General features: G+C 39.5%; 1 long non-coding RNA gene across 1 annotated transcript; it reads left to right on the forward strand.

Annotated features, from left to right (window-relative positions):
- The first annotated feature begins 14,964 nt into the window (after window positions 1-14,964).
- LOC131220689 (uncharacterized) lies at window positions 14,965-16,701 on the forward strand. The gene is made up of 3 exons (XR_009158778.1): window positions 14,965-15,284; window positions 15,443-15,498; window positions 15,661-16,701. It is a non-coding gene; the product is annotated as an uncharacterized LOC131220689 (long non-coding RNA).
- The last annotated feature ends 2,617 nt before the right edge of the window (window positions 16,702-19,318 follow it).

Here is a 19,318-nt window from a genome sequence, read left to right on the forward strand (position 1 = left end):
GGCTGTTAGAGTCGTAATCGGCAAGAAAAGTCCGGTCTAGCCTTCACAGTGGCTGTGTCCTGGGCCGAAGCTAGCCTCCATCCTAGATGAATTAGGGACCGAAGCCAGCCTACGCCGTAGTTGTATTTTGGGCCGAACATCCGGCTATAATCTATGAGAAAGGCAGCCTCTGATCAGGCCAAACTAGTGGCGGTGTTTCGGGCTGAAACCCGGTGATATAGGAGCTCTGTTTTGAGCTGGAAACAGGCCGAGCAATGGCCGTGTTTCAGACTAATAGCAGGCCAAACAGCTCAGTCCCAGAGACCACTACAGAGACCAGGAAACAGCTCAGTCCCAGACCGAAATCAGGCCAGGAAATGCCTGCGTTTGGGCCGAAACCATGCCGAACGACGGCTGCCAAAAATCAGGCCAAGGCAGCAGCAGTATTTGAGCTGAAACAAGCCAATCAAATGGCTGCGTTTTGGACCAACGTCCAGGGCCTTCATGCCAAGCCAAGGTGAGCTCTCAGCTGGACTGAAACCGAACAGAAATCGGTCCTCCAGCGAGCAGTAATCTGGGCTGAGAATGACCCTCAGATGGGTTTGAGTTGGGCTCTCGTCTAGGCCTCAAACCCAACCGTGATCAGGCCTAAGATTGTGGTCGAAGCCAGCCAGCCCCAACTGGACCATGTTGGGTGCTGAAATCACCGACCAGTTGGGCCGTTAGTGGGGTTGCAACTGCTCCCTGAATGGACCTTCAATCCAAGCTGAGACCAGCCATGTTTCGGGCTGAGATTTAAACCAGGAGCAGACCTTAAATGGGGCTCTGCTATGAGCTAGAACTGGTTTCAGCTGGGCCGAAACCAAGTCAAAAAATGACTGAATTTTGGACTTCTAGTCTGGCCACAACATGCTGCACATCGGGCCATAAATGTCTCAGCAAACGGGCCTCGTTTCTAACCGAAAAACAGGTCAGGTCTTCCAGTTAAAGTCAGTCTGGAAGTTGGGCTGAAATCAGGCCCAATCTGGACCTTGGAATGACCCAAATGCAGCTTCCAGTCTAGGCCAAAAGATAGCCCAGACCTCCAGCAACACAAGTGGGCCGCAGTTTGAGCCAAGCCCAACTACAGACATAGGCCCAAACCAATTTCCAGGTGAGCCGCACGGTTGTATACTGTGGGCCTCATAAATTTCAGTGGACCGCACCTGAGACCAGCTCAGTGGGCCACACCATGTAGTCTCAGTGGGCCGCACCATGCCAAAAATCTGGTGGGCCGCACCATGTAGCAGTGGGCCGCACCACTCTGGGGTAGTAGGCCTCGCCGAGTGCAGCCCATCCTCACACATTAGGTGGGTCCCACCTACATGCTGAGTCAAACCATCGGCTGTCCATTGATCTAAGTGATGGAACCCAAAAATAGGCCGTTAAGCCCACTAATCGGGGCCTTGTCGTGGAACAAGGTCAGGCCTAATTTGGATCTAAGCCTTGGGTAAACTCCAGGCCCTGTCAGCCCACTCGTTGGGCCAAGTGTTGATGGGCCTGATTCCCTTAGTGGAAGCCCAAACAACCTTAATTATGGGTTTTTCAAACCTTCCACCAACCTTTATGCTTAAGGCCTTAGAACTTATTGTCTAATGCAAGCAGAATTTCTCTAGGGGGCTATTTGAGTGACGTGGAGCCGCTAAATGCTCACAGGAATTCGCATCTAGGGGCGAGCTGCAACTTTTCTGGTGATGACTTTTTCCCCTCGAGCTTTCCATCCCTGATCTAGACTAAGGATAGTTCTTATTGTGACTACGAATGATAACCCAATAACAGTTGCTGGTTCGGTCAAACGTTTGGACACGTCTAACCATTGATTTGATCATTTGGTTAGTTACTTGAATTCATTGAATCACCTGGGTAGTTCACTTATATATGTATGCCTTAGAATCCATTAAGTCACTTGATTAGCTTACTTAAATTTGTTAAACCACAATTTGTTAAACCACTGAGTAGTCTACTTAACCACACGTCTTAGAACTTATTAAATCACCCAATTAGTTTATCTAATCGCATATCTCAGAAGTTATTAAACCACTTGTTAGATTACTTGAACACATATTTTGGAGTGGATTAAATCACTGGATTAACTTGCTTAGATACATGCCTTAGAATTGATGGGTCATGATCATATGAATGTTAGGACTTGACTACTTAAGGGCCTCCTGAATTATATGGATATACGAGCTTTACTTGATTATTGAACTGTGCTATTAAATCTCCATGTCGTCCTTTCAGATTATTGTATTGATTTTAAGAAATATGATTCAAAATCTCTCTAAGGAAACCTCCATTCGAAGAGAGTCAGTACTTGGGTGTAACGGAATTGATTATGATAAGATTAGACCCTCAACATAATGGTTATGTTAGTGGCAGTCTGATTCATGGGGTTTACCATCTATGGAGTGATTCCACCTACCTGACTATGGAATGAACCCTTCCACATTTTCACTGTGGACGATTAACCACGTTTAAATCATACATACCGCCTTCATTTAGTTGTTGTATTTAATATCTACAATCCTTCATTCCCAGTCAGCATACATTGGTAGTCCTCGTACATTGAGAGTTGATTGGCCACGTGTTGATGGGTCCTACCCACACCCTAAGGCAGTAGACTCATGGGTCAGGGATGGTGGTCATGGGATATTATGCTTGAGCCGTTGGCCTACGCTGGGCTAGAAGCTCCCCGTAGTGACCTTGAATTTCATTAAACCTGTTGATTGTAAATGGATTAATAATGGCCTGGCTAATCATGCATTCATAGCATTCGGGCGATGACGGGTGGCTAATTCTGGATGTTGTAGCACGTGCCTAATAGGATTTAGTTGGGGTGTCATTTCGCTAGCTTCCAAACCATCAACTATCGACCCACTTTCGGTGAGTTTGGCACTACACATGTACTATGTACTTTCACTGGTGACCGGCCATATTGCATGGGTTTTCCCCAAAAGTCAATAAGATTTGCATCTTGCCCTGTTTTATATGCCATGTTGTTTTATGCTATTTCTTGTTTATGGCGGCGGTGTGTAATCTTGAGGGGAGATCACACTGATCTGACCACTCATTCATCAATGTTCAACCGTATAGAGGATGCAGGGGCTGATAGACCCGCGGCGAATCTGGAGGCAGCTGCAGTCGAGGAGGAGCCATACCAGGAGGCAGTTGCATATTATGGCCTCAACCAGTAGATTTTATTTACGATAGTTTGTTTTGAATTATTACATTTGGGGATTTTGTATTTGGCCCCCAACTGAATGGGCCAGGATATTGTTCCCATTTTGATCATATCTATGCTATGGTTGTTTTCCGCTACTTGCACTTTGATTTCCATTGATTACCATTAATATTCAGTTAACTCCTGGGTTTTTGGGATACGAGTCACGTACCGGGTTCTGAAAACTGGGGCATTACATGATCGGATGAAATATTTTTGTTATTTTAGTCTTCATTTTATTGTGTTTGTAGAAGAATTGGAGATGCCCACCAGGCATTTGATGAAATCGGAGAAGATGAGAATGGTGAGATCGGGGAAGAGGACGAGCAAGGAGTTGAAGAAGATGGAGAGTACGGAGAAGATGATGGTGAGGATGAGGATGAGGTGAGATTCTTATCTTTTACATATATATATATATATATATATATATATAAAGGACTATCCTTCGATTAATGTTAGTTTTTATTTTTTTCCTCGTCACTTCAGTGCTTTCTTTTACTTTTTCTTGTGATTTCATGGTTCTGTTTTTTAGTTTTTCTCATTATATATGATTAATCTGTTTCTATGAGGGTTCATTCTCCAGATACCTTATTTTGAATTCCTTGGTTGGATAATATAATGTTTTTGCCACTTGTTCTGATGATAGAGGGCCCAAATGGTGAGTTTCACTGAAGATTCTTTCCAAGCTTGGAACATCAGGAAAATATATATATATGAATGACAGATTTTTAGTTTAATTTTTTCCCATTTTGTTATTGTTTGGTTATGTACTGGGAGTGTCTGTCATGTGTTAATTTCGGCATCCATCATGTATTTTGTGGTGTTTTATCCATCTAGTAATTAATTAACTATAGACACTTTTATTTATGCATAAACCAGTTTAGGAGTTAACAAGTGGGGTAAGTTGTAAGTTAATTGTATGAGGTTTGCCAATAATAATGTGGAGAATGCTTCTTCCTTGCTCATCTTTAAAATTTTGAGAACTAGTTACAGCAGTCATATCATTTTCCTATGCAAGCTTTTATTTTGAGTTTTGGCCTTTTGAAGGTTTTAAGATTGAAATGTATCCTCCCTTTGATCTGGCTTGTGGTCTAGAGGACATGATCAACGGTTTAGCTAGGATGTTCATGTTCAGACTTCTGTATGGTGACCCAAACCACTCACCATGATTATTGTTATCAAAATAAGGTGCTTCAGTGGAAAGTGGGCTGTATAAGCTGATGGTTGGATCATTATATCTGTTGTATGATACTTAGTCCTTTTTTCCAAGTCCTTAACAAAAAAAACAAAAAAAACAAAAAATTGAGTTGACCCGGCAAGTTCTCCACCCATGTATTTAACAATGCATAATTCAAAGAAATTTTAAACACCCGTATAAAGTCGTAGCTTCTCAGGAACACGATGTACCTTCAAGATGGTATGCATAAATAAACCCATGAGCAAATCTGAGATTACATGCACACAAATCAATTCAAGGAACTTCTAGACCAAGAACAAAGAAAACGACAATGACAACTATAATTTGCAAAACAGAAACCAATGGTAAAACTCAAAAGAGGAACAATCATCCTTTACTGGTGTGCCGCAACCCCGTTCCTTTTTCAACAAGCGGGACAATAAATAACCGGTACTGCCAATGTATAACGAAGATGAGCAATCAATCATCCAACTAATATAACTGAAAAAGCAATGATAGAGTCAGAAATCCTCCAGCATAGACTAAAGCAACAACACAGGTATATGGTACAGAAAAAGCAACTTAACCAGAATGTCCAACAGAACCAAAGCCTTAATCACCCAAAAGAAAATCTAACACAACCATTAATAATAATAATAATAATGAATTAAGTAACAAACAGAAAGAAATTCAACCAGGAACTTTGGTAGAAAGAAGCCTTTTTCCAACCATTATCTGACACTGACTTCTTTATTCATACACATGTATTATAAAATTATCATACATGTTCTTGTCTTTCACATGTATAGTCACACAACCAATATAAAAGTTTCAGTTCCTCTTCAATCGCTCTCCTGTTCTTAAATAGTAACCTTGTCCAAGCTATTTTGGTTATGCTTTACATTTCCTATTTTTTAACAATCAATTAGCATTTCTGTGTGTAAATGTTTTGTTAATTTGTCTTGCACTCGTGCTGTCTGATCTCTATATGCTTTTTAGGCTTTTCATAGATAGTCATGACAATCATTTTAATGGTTATCTACTTTTTTAGATCTTGGAAATGAACCCAGAAGATGAAGCTGAGGAAGATGGTGCCAATTTTGATCTTGACTAACGAAGGAAGGGGAAGTATGTCCTTCTATAAGCATCTACAAGCCCATGGTGAGTTTGGATTTCTTTTTTCATTGATTCAGTATCTCTTGGATTGCTTTATCTGGATTAGACTACTGTTTTTTTTTATTGGATGGCTGCTTAAGTAATACTTTTCTTTTCTTTTTCTTTTTCTGTTAGCTATTTGAGCTAACTTTATTTTTGGTTGGTTTTTGTCCTTCACGATTAGCTTTTCTTTGTCGAGTTTTATACATTTTTTTTTTTTTTTAATTTTTTGTTGAGTTTTATACATTGTATTCAGATCATGTTTCAGATTAATGAGATTTTTTCTCACCATTTTTTTTTAATGATTTCTTTAACTAATTGATGACACGTGTGGATTGAGCAATTTTCTTACCTTGTACAGAAATTAGTGGACCTGTCGGATGCACCTAGCGCCAGATTGATCGATGGCATCTTGCTCACAAAATTTGATACTATTGACAACAAGGTATTTCATTGTAGATTTTAATCAATCTCCACCTTTTTTTATTTTTTTTATTTTTATTTTTTATTCTCTTCCTTTGTGTATTTTCTTGCGGTCGTTTTGGGCTTCTGCATTTTGAAATTTTTGGGGGTGTCCTTTTCTAACAAGGTACTATATGTACAATGCTAGATTCTTTACTTGAATTGTACAAGTAGCGGTGGACATGGCATTGTTCTTCTTGATCTGTAGATGAGGGGTGATGGACATAAATCATCTTTTATTGAAAGTAAAACTCTTTCATGGTAAGGGTCCTTTCTTGTTTCAAAGTTTGTGGTCTAAGGATGTTCATGATGTGTGCTTATTTCATAACTTTGGGAATGCCTTGTACAGATTAGCTTATGGGTTAGATGGATCCAAATTCCATTGTTCCAATTTATCTCTTGTCTAGGCAGGCCTTTGCTTAATATCCCTACCATAAGATGATCCTGGTTTTCTTGTTGGGCTTCATGTCGAGTTTTTTTAATAGAAATTGTAACACTCGGGGAACCATTTGGGACCCTCTTCAATTAGATGATGTTTGTTGGAGCAGAATTTGAGTAGGTACGTAGTCTGTTCTTTTCTTTTTCAAACAGTTATTGTACAGTTCAACTACAAGGAAAACCTCTACTGTTTCAGTTTAGGAAAAATAAAAATAAAATTCAAATGTCTAGGTTGCATTTGGATGCTCAATTGAATTGATTTGCAATAGTTTGATTCAAGGAAGCGGAAGGAAGTGGAAATGACTGAATTGGGCTAGTCAATTTGCAATTTAGAACATCTTCATGATGTAGACTGTGGTCCAAATGGTTACCATTTTTTATTTTATTTTTTTTATATATGCAAGACCAAGACGATCAGATGTATGGGCAAGCAGGAATATTGACAATTGGATGCCCCATGAATGTCTCAACAAACATGTGCCATTTTGGTTTCGCACTGCTGGGACTTATTTGCGTAGTGTCCTTGAAGACCAGTCATCTTCAAAAAGACTATTTGTTGTTCTCTGCCCCTTTCGGTGGCCAAAATTGAAATGGACACCAACCAACTTTAGGCATCTGCTCCTTTGGGCTTGAGTTAGACACTGGTATTAGTGGACCCCACAATGGTCAGGGGACCCATCCGGTCCATCCAGACGACTCAGATCGTCGAAATACACCGTCGATAAAATCTTGCCATGGGTGATGACTTCATCTTCCCCGTCCAGTCGGCAAACCCACCATGATGATGTGGGCCCCATTTTCTGATCAAAGACACTCATCCGGTGGGCCATGATGGTGGGAATCCATCCCAAATGTTGGATCAGTGACATGCAAAGAGGATCAGCGGGTGAAGCCACAACATCTAAACAGTTCATGGCATTAAATAGCGGCATACAGTTGCGATCAAGCAAGAACCCTAGGCCTATATAAGGCCCCTTCTATCTCAGGATTAACTCCAAGAATCAAGGAGAGAGTGAGAGAGGGAGCGTGAGAGCGGGTGCTGCACTGCCGAGTCAGGCCGAGTCACAGTAGCAACTCATGGTAGGGACAGGCTCTGTTAAGCCTAAGCTCAATCCCTCAGCCTGAGTCGAGCCAGTTAATGAGCTTATATCGACTTATGTCAAAAAATATATAATGATAAGATAGCTGAAACTGTTGAGATTAGTAGTCTATACTGCGTTGAGTTAAAGTTACTGATGCCCTGCTTGAAAGCATGCTTTCAAGTTGACCTGTTGGTGTGCCGGAGAGATTGAGATTTTTGCTCCGAACCTCCAGTCATTCCATTTCTCTGGGCATAACATGTTTAAGATCCTGACATTGTGTGATTGATCATTTCAGGTAAATGTTCATTTCTACTCTTCTATGAAATTCTTAACAGTTTTTATATGTGCCACAGAAACCTCTAGAAGTGTTTGGAATATTGACCTGTATCATTCTGTCCCCACCTTATAGATGGTCTGGCTGAAAATCAGTACGTTCAACTATCAGATGTGAAACATTGCACGGATTTAAAACAACAACAACAACAACAACAACAACAACAAAAAATAAATAAATAAAAAATAAAAATAAAAAAAAGAAGAAGAAGAAGAAAAAGAAGAAGAAGAAGGGAAAAATGGCTAATGAATGGACTGGCCTGAAATTTTTAGCCAGTTCATTTACACGTTAGGGCCCACCTGATACATGACCATGATGCATCATGGAGCCCACCTGATGCATTGCCATGATGTGCTTTTCAGCTTAGAAAAATCTCATTTTGAATACCATTTTCTCTCAGAGCTGTTTATTTATGTTCTCTTTGTTTCCATGTGAATTTGAAGCTTCCATCTCTCAGTAAGGATCCCTTAGAAATCCAGATACTGTCAGATACTCCAGAGATTATTAATCATATGAAAGTAATCAAAATCAAAGGTTTTAAAGGTATCAAGATTGAAATGGAGTTGGTGAAGTTTTTTTTGAGGAATGTTGTTTGACTCGAGTCTCTGGTTTTGGTAGCTCCTACGCAAGGCGTCCTAAACATGAAAAATGATTTTGCTTCAGAGTCTACATCTTGTCCAGACACCACTGAATCTTCTTCAAAATCAAGTATTGATGTTAGCAAAGTCATCATTATCTCATGCACATAAAGTAATATGCGAGTATTTAGATGATGATTATCCTTTAGCCCCAATGCATACCAAATTTTACCACCTTCAAAGGGGATGATCCTTTTTCAAGGTGGTAAAATTTGGTGTGCATTGAGGCTAAAGGACCATCATCATCTGAATATTCACATATTACTATATGTGTATGAGATAACGATGACTTTGCTAACATCAGTACTTGATTTTAAAGAAGATCTAGTGGTGGACAAATGTAGACTCCAAAGCAGAATCATTCTTCATGTATAGAGTACTCCTTGCTTATGAGCTACCAAAATCAGACTCCAGTCGAATAGCATTCCTCAGAAAAAACTTCACAAACTCCGTTTTCATCTTGACACCTCTAAAACCCTTGATTTTGATCACTTTCATATGATCAATAATCTCTAGAGTGTCTGGCAGTATCTAGATTTCTGAGGGATCCTTACTAAGAGACGAAAGTTTCAAATTCACATTGAAACAAAGAGAACATAAATATGCAGCTCTGAGAGAAAATGGTATTCAAAATGAGATTTTTCTAAGCTGACAAGCACATCATGGGCATGCATCAGGTGGGCTCGATGATGCCTTGTTCAAATTGAAGCTCTGAAGAGGTGATCAGCAATGCAGGACTGCTAGACGCTAATTACCAATTGGGTTTCGGTGACCTTTGCCATGTTGTTTTTGGGTGGAATCCATGGTCATCAGTTACCACATACTCATTTTATAGGATAAACATTCTGTAACCACCATTGTTTTGCCCTTGATGACAATTAAGAAAGATTAAACAATGTACATTTGTGGCCCACCAGACGAATTGATTGACCTGATTTTTGCATCAGGTCAATCTATAAATAAAGCACATCTCATTTATGGCTAGGATGTCAGCTGAAGCTCTTCAGAGAAATTAAACGGGAACTAAAAATATAGTGAGAGCATATGTAAACCTACTTGAATGAAAAGTTTCTCTAGACAAGGACATAGACAGTTTTTGAAGAGGCTATAGATGATGTCCAGATAGTTATCACCAAACAAATCCATCCTCATCATCATCATCAACATCCTCATCATCATCATCATCCTCATCGGCATCCTCAACAGCATCTTCATCATCACCGGCATCCTCATCATCATCAGCATCATCAACTATAGCTTCTTAAAAAACTTGGGGAACCATTTGGGACCCTCTTCAATCAGATGATGTTTGTTGGAGCATAATTTGAGTAGTTATGGAGTCTGTTCTGGTCTTTTTCAAACAGTTCTTGTACAGTTCAACTACAAGGAAAACCTCTACTGTTTCAGTCTAGGAAAAATAAAAATAAAAATCAAATTTCTAGGTTGCATTTGGATGCTCAATTGAATTGATTTGCAATAGTTTGATTCAAGGAAGCGGAAGGAAGAGCAAATGACTGAATTGGGCTAGTCAATTTGCAATTTAGAACATCTTCATGATGTGGAGTGTGGACCAAATGGTTGCCATTTTTTTCATATATGCGACTCCAAGACGATCAGATGTATGGGCATGCAGGAATATTGACAATTGGATGCCCCATGAATGTCCTGGCAAACATGTGCCATTTTGGTTTGGCACTGCTGGGACTTGTTTGTGTAGTGTGCTTGAAGACCAGTCATCTTCAAAAAGACTATTTGTTGTTCTCTGTTCCTTTCGGCGGCCAAAATTGAAATGGACACCAACCAAATTTATGCATCTGCTCCTTTGGGCTTGAGTTAGACACTGGATAGGGGCTTATGTGGGCCCTTAGTGTGGTGTGGATGCTGCTATGCGTACATGTGAGTGTGGGTTTAGATACCTTTCCTCGTCCTTCAAACACACCGTGGAAATAGAGTTTTGACACACTATACTAGCCTGATTGGCTTGCACGTAATATTAGTGGTAAGTGGTAACCATCAACTAAGAAATGAGTTTTAAAAATGTAAATACAACAAGTCAGGATGGCATTGAAGTAACAATGTTTTTTTAATCTAAAACCATCAACTAACAAATGGGAAACAATGTAAATACAAGAAGTCATGATCACATTGAAATTTGTTTTTATACAAAAAAAAAAATGGAATTATAATCACTAGGTTGTCGCCTGGGCCTGTGTCTAGTGGCATGATTCTGTGTATGTTTTTCCGTAACTTCTCTCATGTTTAGAGGTGAAATTCTATGGCATTCTCTCTCTCTCTCTCTCTCTCTCTCTCTCTCTCTCTCTCTCTCTCTCTCTCTCTCTCTCTCTCTCTCTCTCTCTCTCTCTCTTTCTCTCTCTCTCTCTCTTGATGGACTGGTTACAGGCTCTGATGAAAAGATGGTGGCATTGAAAAATGGAAGTTATGGCAAGTGTGAAAAGATGTTCGACTTGAAATTAATGTAGTCACAAATTTGGGAGCCCGCTCAATTGTATGAATGCTATGAAAATCTTTGTTCGGTTCATAAAACAAAGTTAGGTCTGACTTAATGGTTCTTTGGATGTAATCATAGTTACTCCATTGATTATTAGCCACTTGACCCCAACTGAGCGGATTCTCACAAAACCAGATATAGTTATTCATACACCAAAATCGCTGATTAGGAACTGCTGCGATTTTGATGTTACCAGCATCCTGACTCTTGTGAGGTCAGGTTTTCCTGATCCAATAAGGTTGGTGCTGGTCCACTTTCCATCACAGATTGAGGCGATGAATGCCTTCCATGTAAAAAATAGAAGCTTTTGTCTCAATAATCCCATTTCGATGCGGGTCCTTTAGTAAATAAATTCACTCTTCTGGTTTTCCATATGGAAAGATGATTGTTCAAGTTATATATATATACACACACACACACACACACACACACACACACACACACACACACACACACACTCATCACTATGAAGCTGAGAGTCTGTCGTGTAAATGTGTGATCAAACAACAAAAAATGTCACACATGAGGAAAACATTTTTTTCCATAGTAGAAAATAGAATTCCCCCAATCCAAACAGGCTTATTGAATTGAATTATTAACACATAGTTCAATGGAGCATCCAAGCGCAGCTGTAACAACAACCTCCATATTCAAAAAGAGGTTCTCAAACATATATCATGCAAATTCAAAGTTTGAATTGCTAACAACAATACTTTCACAGAAAAATTCACCATTTCCATTTTATTTTTATTTTTTTGAAGAATATTCACCCGTTCCATTTACAAAGGAAAGTATTAAACTAAACCACTTGTTAAAACACAATAGAGCTAGCAAAACAGATTCATAAAGATTAAAAAAAAAACAAATCACTCACCACCCCTCTCTTTTGTACAATCACAAAGCAATCCATTAGCCCATTCAAGCCTAGAAAAAACATATAACAATGTGTTAATGCAAGCATGCCACATCTATTTTGTTATTCAAACTATATTAACAAAATAAGATGGTAAGAGAATCGCAGGTGAATCGGTTTACCATGTATCTGTCTTGGCAGTTGTTCTGCGCCTGTTGATCTATCTCTGCCACTTGAACATGATGATACTCCGCAAGCTTCTGAAGTGTGCCTATAGGTGGTGAAATCCCACTACGGCATGAGTGTGGGGTTGCGGGTGCATGGTTTGGTGTGGGGTGCATGTGTAACAAAAACAAAATTAAAACAGAAAAAAACTCTGCTTTTAAACTTTTAAAACATCAGGTCAATGGAATCTTGGATGACAGAATGCCAAACTTGATGCATGAAGAGGCATTTTACAATGCTCATTTGTACAAATACGGCCCATGGTTCAGTGATTGAGAGAGATTACGAACCCCACCATCAATAGCCCATGCACCAACAATGGCTTAGATGGAAAGAAAAAAAAAAATCATAACAAGAAACTGTAGCAATGGGTTGCTATCCCACATTAGGAAAGGAAAAAACAATTTATATCTAGAAGATGAATTTCGTGTTTTTTTTTTTTTAATTTTTTGGGAAACCATTGGTGTGAGGGATGCAGTATTGGCGGCTTGGATTATCAACCGTATAGAATTTTGGAAACCGTGAAATGATCGATGAATTCTCTCTCTCAAAACCCTAGTCTTCTCTCTCTCTCTCTCTCTCTCTCTCTCTCTCTCTCTCCCCCCTCGGCCCTCTGCTACAACATCAGGTATCTCCCTCTCCGGTTGATCTACAGCACATCAAGGGGCATTCTGCTGCAACATCAGGTATCTCTCTCTCTCTCTCTCTCTCTCTCTCTCTCTCTCTCTCTCTCTCTCTCTCTCTCTCTCTCATATCAATTTGGGCATTTTTTGGCATTTTTTGGCATTTTTTAATCCTTCAAGTAGCATTGTGCAATGATTTATGTATTGGGAATTTTTGAGTTTCGAATCCCTAATTAGGGATTTGTAGTGTCGATTCCCTAATTGTGCATTATAGATTCAAAACCTATGGTATTCCTTGTTGTCTTTTTTTTTTCTTCTTTTTTAAACCAAGGGTGTTGTGCTGCATTTATTATGATGTTTTGATTGATCTCATGCCTTTATCTTCACCTAGAATCGGATCATGTAGGATTGTGGCATGCTTCACTTTCAGTATTTCACAGCTGCAAATAGCTGCATCAATACCCTGTTTTCAGTGGAATCCATGCTCTGTTTTTGGTAACCAAGCTGTTAATCAATGTATGATTGCTGGTCCTTAGGTTCTAACCACCTTTTATTATTATTCACCGTCAGCCTCAATCGCTGTCTGTAATCGATAACGATTCCAGTGCTTGACACTGTTGGGTAACAATGCGTAGATTGTTTTTGACGGCTTTGTATTTGGTGTTAGCGCATTGATTACTTGCTTGTCATGGGCTGTTTGTTTTGGTTGTGGGCCTGTGGCATGATTGGTTGTATGGATTATTTTTTGGCATTAGAGATACATGTTAGTGCATCAATCATTGATATCTTACGGGCCAAAGACCATCTCTAGACACTAGGTTTGTGATGTACATGAACCCACTTTGGACCCTTTAGCAGTTTTGCCAACAAACATCATGTGAAGAATTAACTAGTAAGGAGTAGTTGATGCAGGACATGGAAAATTAAATATGATATGCTAGATTTCAGGCTTAGATCACACCAATTCAGAAACAATCACACAAATTCCATATCCCACATGAAAATCCAAACATTCAATTAAAGGGGAATCTATGCGGGTCCAAGCCGACACAGGCTAGGACTGGACCAATAAAAATTATAAACCAAACGATATCAAAGGGAAATAAAATCAACTACTCATGCATAAAAATTAGTCCCTAATCCAAGGGATTCCCTAATTTCAATTCAAGGAACCCTAAGGTGATAAAAAGAGGCAAATCAATTAGGGATCATGTAATCTAGGGTTAGGATTCATGAAAAATGGCTATGAGAGGATAAAAGAGGATAAAAACCTGAGCTAAAAGATGATCCCGCGTGTGGACAGCAACAATGGCCCAGACGGACGTGCGTATAATCTCGGCCGCACGTGTGTGGGGCCCACTATTCAGAAAAAAGGCCACCTTGGCCCTGGTCGGCCAGGGATGGACTCCAAAACTCCCAAATCTCAGCTCGATCCGATGTACGGTTTGTGTGTGGTGCTCCGTCGAAGTTTCAGCTCGCCTGGGGGTCGAAATCTGGAAACCTGCTGTAATGAAGAAATCTGATGCAACAAAAGGACAAATTCGAAGTACGGATGGTGAGGGAAGATGAAAAAAAAGGTGACGGAAGATGGGGGTGAATGGAGATCGATGTGGCTTCGCACCACGGTAGTTAGCCCTTCGAAAAGGGAGGGCTTCGCACCCACTTTTGAATTCTTCCACAACTCACGAAGAGAGCAGAAAAATAAAGCAGGAATTTTTTTTATTAACTTCAATGAATGAAAAGAACTACAAGGGGTGCCTATTTATAGGGAGAACCCTATACCCAAAAACTCGCACCATGTGCGACACCTATTACTTGGCGATGAAGTAAACTAAAATAAAAACCAAACGAGGAAATCTAAAACGTTCATGATGTTCTAAATAATAACAATAAGCAAAACATAAAATATAAAACCAATCTGACGAATGGGCCACGATCATGAGATCCCATGGTGGGCTTTTCTTGACTATCGGGCCACTTTTCTGAACCAAAACTTGACTTTTAGCTAGGAGGCCCTCCCTGGACGTCGTCATCGAGGCAGATCGATGGTGGGGTCCTCCATCTACGTACGTACGTGCGTAGGAGTGGCGGCGTGAGTGCGCGTGTGCGCGTGATGTCCCCATCAGTAGTCTTCCCCACCTGACTCCTTTGTTTTGTGATTCGGGCGTGAGCAACTATAATGGATTATCTCCTCCCGAGCTGTCTTTTGTATGATTCTTGCTAAGGCCGGTCCACTCGTCATGTAGGCTAGTGCATGAGTATGAGAAGAATTAACTAAATTTAAAAGCAGACATGTGAAGAATGCTTGATACATGTGTGGCCCACCTGATGTGCATTTCCGTTTGGGTATTTCTGCTCATGTATGTTTGGACTGACTCCTTTATTAACCCTTGCTTGTGATGTCTTCATCTGGAGCTACTTCCACACTGGGAGAGCCTACTGCTTCAATAGGCAATTCTGGGAAGACCCAACTTGCATACAGATGATCTGAGCATTCTCTTGTACAGACCAAGTTGACATCACTGACAGTAGCTACATAGGAAAAGGCATGTAAATATGCTAGGAGCCAATCATAGCCTCTTTGAGGTTGAATGATTGTGAAACTATAAAACTAGCTGCATAGTTTTTCATTTTGTCATTATTGTCTTGCCTACACTTCTGTTTTATCCATTTGGGTTTTAAGCAAAAACTTTAATACCATCAGGAAGAAGCTAAAGACAAAGAAGAAGAGGAATACGAAGAAGAATCTGAAGAAGAAACTGAGGTCAGTGGGATGTCGATCTGATTATTGCTTCTTTGTGCTTTTCTGTCTCTTCTTACTTTGGGAATCTTATGTTACAACTTGACAATTTCATTTTGCACCACTTAGCTGTCATTATCTGTATTCACTTCTTTCTTTTATGTAATTGTGCCTGATGTTTGGCAGAAAAAGAAAGGCACGCAGGGTGTTATTGAGATCGAAAATCCTAATTTGTAAAACCAAAGAATTTGAAAGTGAGAGACGTTTTGGATATATCCTCCTAATTGTTGTACAGTGGGAAAAGTTTAGCATTTTGACATCTGGAAGCTTATTAGATAGTATGAAATTTGTCATTTAATGATTCTGCTAGAATTTTTCTGAATGCATTGGCTAAATTTATTGGTGTGTGGGGCTGAATATGTCTGTAGAGAAGGCCTTCTTCCTCTCATGTGGAATGTCTGAATAGATCATTGCTGCTCATAATATCTGTATTATATTCTACTTATGATTATATCACAAGGAATGGAAGCTTCTTCACCTCAAAATTTTCTTCAGTGTATGTCAATAACACCAAGTCCACTAGCACCTTAAAATAATTGCTCACAGACAGCTAACTTTTTTCCATGTGATCACCAATGGGGAAGAGTTTCTTCAAAAAATGCTCTCCAATTGATGGTATTTAGTATGATATCATATTTCAATTCTTATTTCACAACCCATTCTAGAAGGTAACCCAGAAAATTATGCTGATCGATAACTCAAGTGGGCCACACCATAGGCAAATGTGGGAATGGAGATGTCTGCCCTTGAAATCTTCCAGAGGCGCAATGTGATGTTTATATGACATCTAACATGTTCATAAGGTTACATGGATGATGAAGAGAAAAACTAAATACATACTCTATCCAAGAAGTCGGTTGGGTCCTAGGAAGATTCAATGGTGTTTGTTCTATTCTGTTGTTCCCAGTAGTGTGGTCCACTTGAGATTTGGATGGCCCTGATTTTCTGGTTTACCTCCTAAAATGGTCTGTATCAGGTGATAGATGGATTGGATTTCAAATATACATCATGGTGGGTACATGGTACATTCCCTCTGAGTAGGGAGGAGTGGAGACGTCTCTTTAACATGGGTGAACTATGGAACACCGTAATTTTGGAGTGCTACTCACATGGGACCAAAATCAGTAGGACTCTGCATCATGTCATTTTATTCCTGAATTGTTCTGCTGACTGATATATAAGATTAGAATGGTATTGTATCATATCAAATGATAGTTAACCCATGCTTCAAGGTCGGGACTTATCTGCCACTTTGACATAGTAGACTACAACATCCATCCCCCAGATGCACATGCATTAATACAACACTAGCTCATGAAAAATGTGTTTCATTCACAATCAAACTGGGTCCCCATCACTCTTCAAGGACAGGTGATGGCTTCCATTGACATGGCCCAACATAAACATTGCACTTGAGTCATGTTAAACCATAAGATTACATATATGCGTGTTTATTCCACTAACAATGGGGAAATTATACATAGAGAGATGGGATGTCCAGGGAGAAATTTGTGGAGATCAGTTAAGAGATACAATTTTAAATTTTTTTTTCTTTTTTAAAGAAATGTCTTAATCTAAAAGATTACCTTATTCACTTACATAACCAGTCAAAAATATAACTTTGGCTCCCCCCTTTACTGTGTTGTGTGGATTAGAAGAGATAGTGAACTCACTATTTTGGATATCTTGTGAGATGGTGGTTGCTTGGACTTTAGCTTATGGTACTTGTGATGTTTTGAAGAACTGGATGTTGAAAGATATGAGATTGGCAATTTACTATAGCAGTTTGCTACCTCATCCATGACCATGCCTTTGAATATTAGAGCTGTAGATGCTTTGGAGTCTATGGTTTTAATATTACATGTTTGGTAATGAGTGGATGCATGTGAGGAGCTGCAAAGGGGCACTATCACTTATCAAGGCTTTGCAGGGAAAGCTTGAGGGACTATAACTTTGGTGCTGCAAGTCAGGCTTGTTGGATTTTATTCTTTCACTATTTTTTTAATCTTACATTTACTATTGGTTATGCTTGTAGATGTATGGAATACTTGATGATCACTCTTGGTTATGTTGTTCTTGGCTTGTCTTGTTGCCCATGATTGTAGCTGCTTAGGTTCATGGGAATGTGTTATTGTTCTTACTGTATTCCTTGTCATTGCCTTCAACTGGAAGCTATCTTTGCAACATTGATCTGTTGATTTCTCTGAATTGTGTTATGCAGCTCGGTATGCTCATGTTCCCGGGTTGAAAGTGCTGACTCCATACTCATCAGAAGACGCTCGGGGCTTTTTAAAAGCTGTTATTAGAGATCCTGATCCTGTAGTTTTTCTTGAAAACGAGTTGCTATATGTAGCTTTTTGAATGTGGAACTATTTGTCATGTGAAACTTGAAGTATTTATCTGATTAACATTGATTTTGGAGAGTCTTTCCCTGTTTCAGCGGAAGCTCTTGATTCCAGTTTCTGCCTTCCAATAGGAAAAGCTAAGGTATGATTTTTTTTGTAATGCATCACACGTTATCTGCAAATTTAATTTTTTCTTTAAGTTCCTCATCACACGGTACTCATATTATTGACTCCTTAACTAATGCTTGGCAGTGATTGCTTGATCTTTCTTTTCTTTTCATATCATGGTGGGTTGTTCTGCTTTGTAATCCTTGTTGTCTATTGAACTTCCTTTTAAGCCAGATTTCAGAGATGCATAGGTTCAGTGGCATACTAGTCTGTTGGTGTTTCAAGAACTGGTTTTCCCCTAAAATGATAAATTACTCGAACCTGAAATTTCAAATCATTGGTTCTGATAAACAAGGCTACAAGCCAGATTAATCAGTTTTATGTGGAGTCTAAGCCTCCAATTTGTTAGGGTTGAGGAGACTCAGATCATTTGCTTCATTGTTTCCATTACTTTTCTATGTTTGGAATTTTTTTTTCTGCTTTTCTGTCACTTATTTTGATTTTTTTTTTTTTTTTTTCTGGCTATGCATGCATCATGGATCTGATTTTGGACAGTCTGGATTAGCATACAGGCACCCCATTCTTCTATCAGATGATATTATCTTATCTATGTTGTTGAGGAAATTTTCTTCAACTTTAGACTGATTATTTCCTGTAGGATGTGTAGGAACCTTTTCTTCTTTTATTTCTTTCATTGAGGACATGCTAATTACTGTTTGGGACTTCAGAATGCAGCCTTGCTTGAGTTTTGGGCAAGTGAATATTAAGAGAGACTGCACACATGCACCTTTGAGATTAGCAACCCTGCTAGTTTTACTAGTATTAATTAGGACACATTAATAGGGGTATGTTCTCTTCCTTGTTTGGAGAGGAGGAACTGCGTGTTTTCATGGGTATTTTGGTCAAATTCCATATGTGGGGTGTTACAGTGGGTCTATATTCAGAGACACCTCTGGCCCAACTGATGAGTTGACATTCTGGATTTTTGATAGAATCTATTTTTCAGCCTTATTCGTTCCTTAGTGGGCTCTGAGATGGACATCATGGCCTCACAGAAAAGAGATGGTTAATAGCACTGTAATTCAGGGTGTGTTTGAGAATGTGAAAATTGATAGACCCAAATTTATTTCCATGCAGAACTGAATTCTGAAACTATGGTCAAGTTCTCATGCACAGGTTAACTATTATGAGATCTTTATGAGATTTCCAAAGAGAGGTAGATTTCTTTAGAACAACAGCCCGTTTGGTAGAAGAGGTAACACCTCTAGCCGTGCTCTCTGAGCAGTAGCTCCTTTGGAGCCCGCTTTCACGTCGACTCAAGGGCCGTAGTG

Source organism: Magnolia sinica, chromosome 12, assembly GCF_029962835.1.
Source record: "Magnolia sinica isolate HGM2019 chromosome 12, MsV1, whole genome shotgun sequence".
NCBI lineage: Eukaryota > Viridiplantae > Streptophyta > Magnoliopsida > Magnoliales > Magnoliaceae > Magnolia > Magnolia sinica.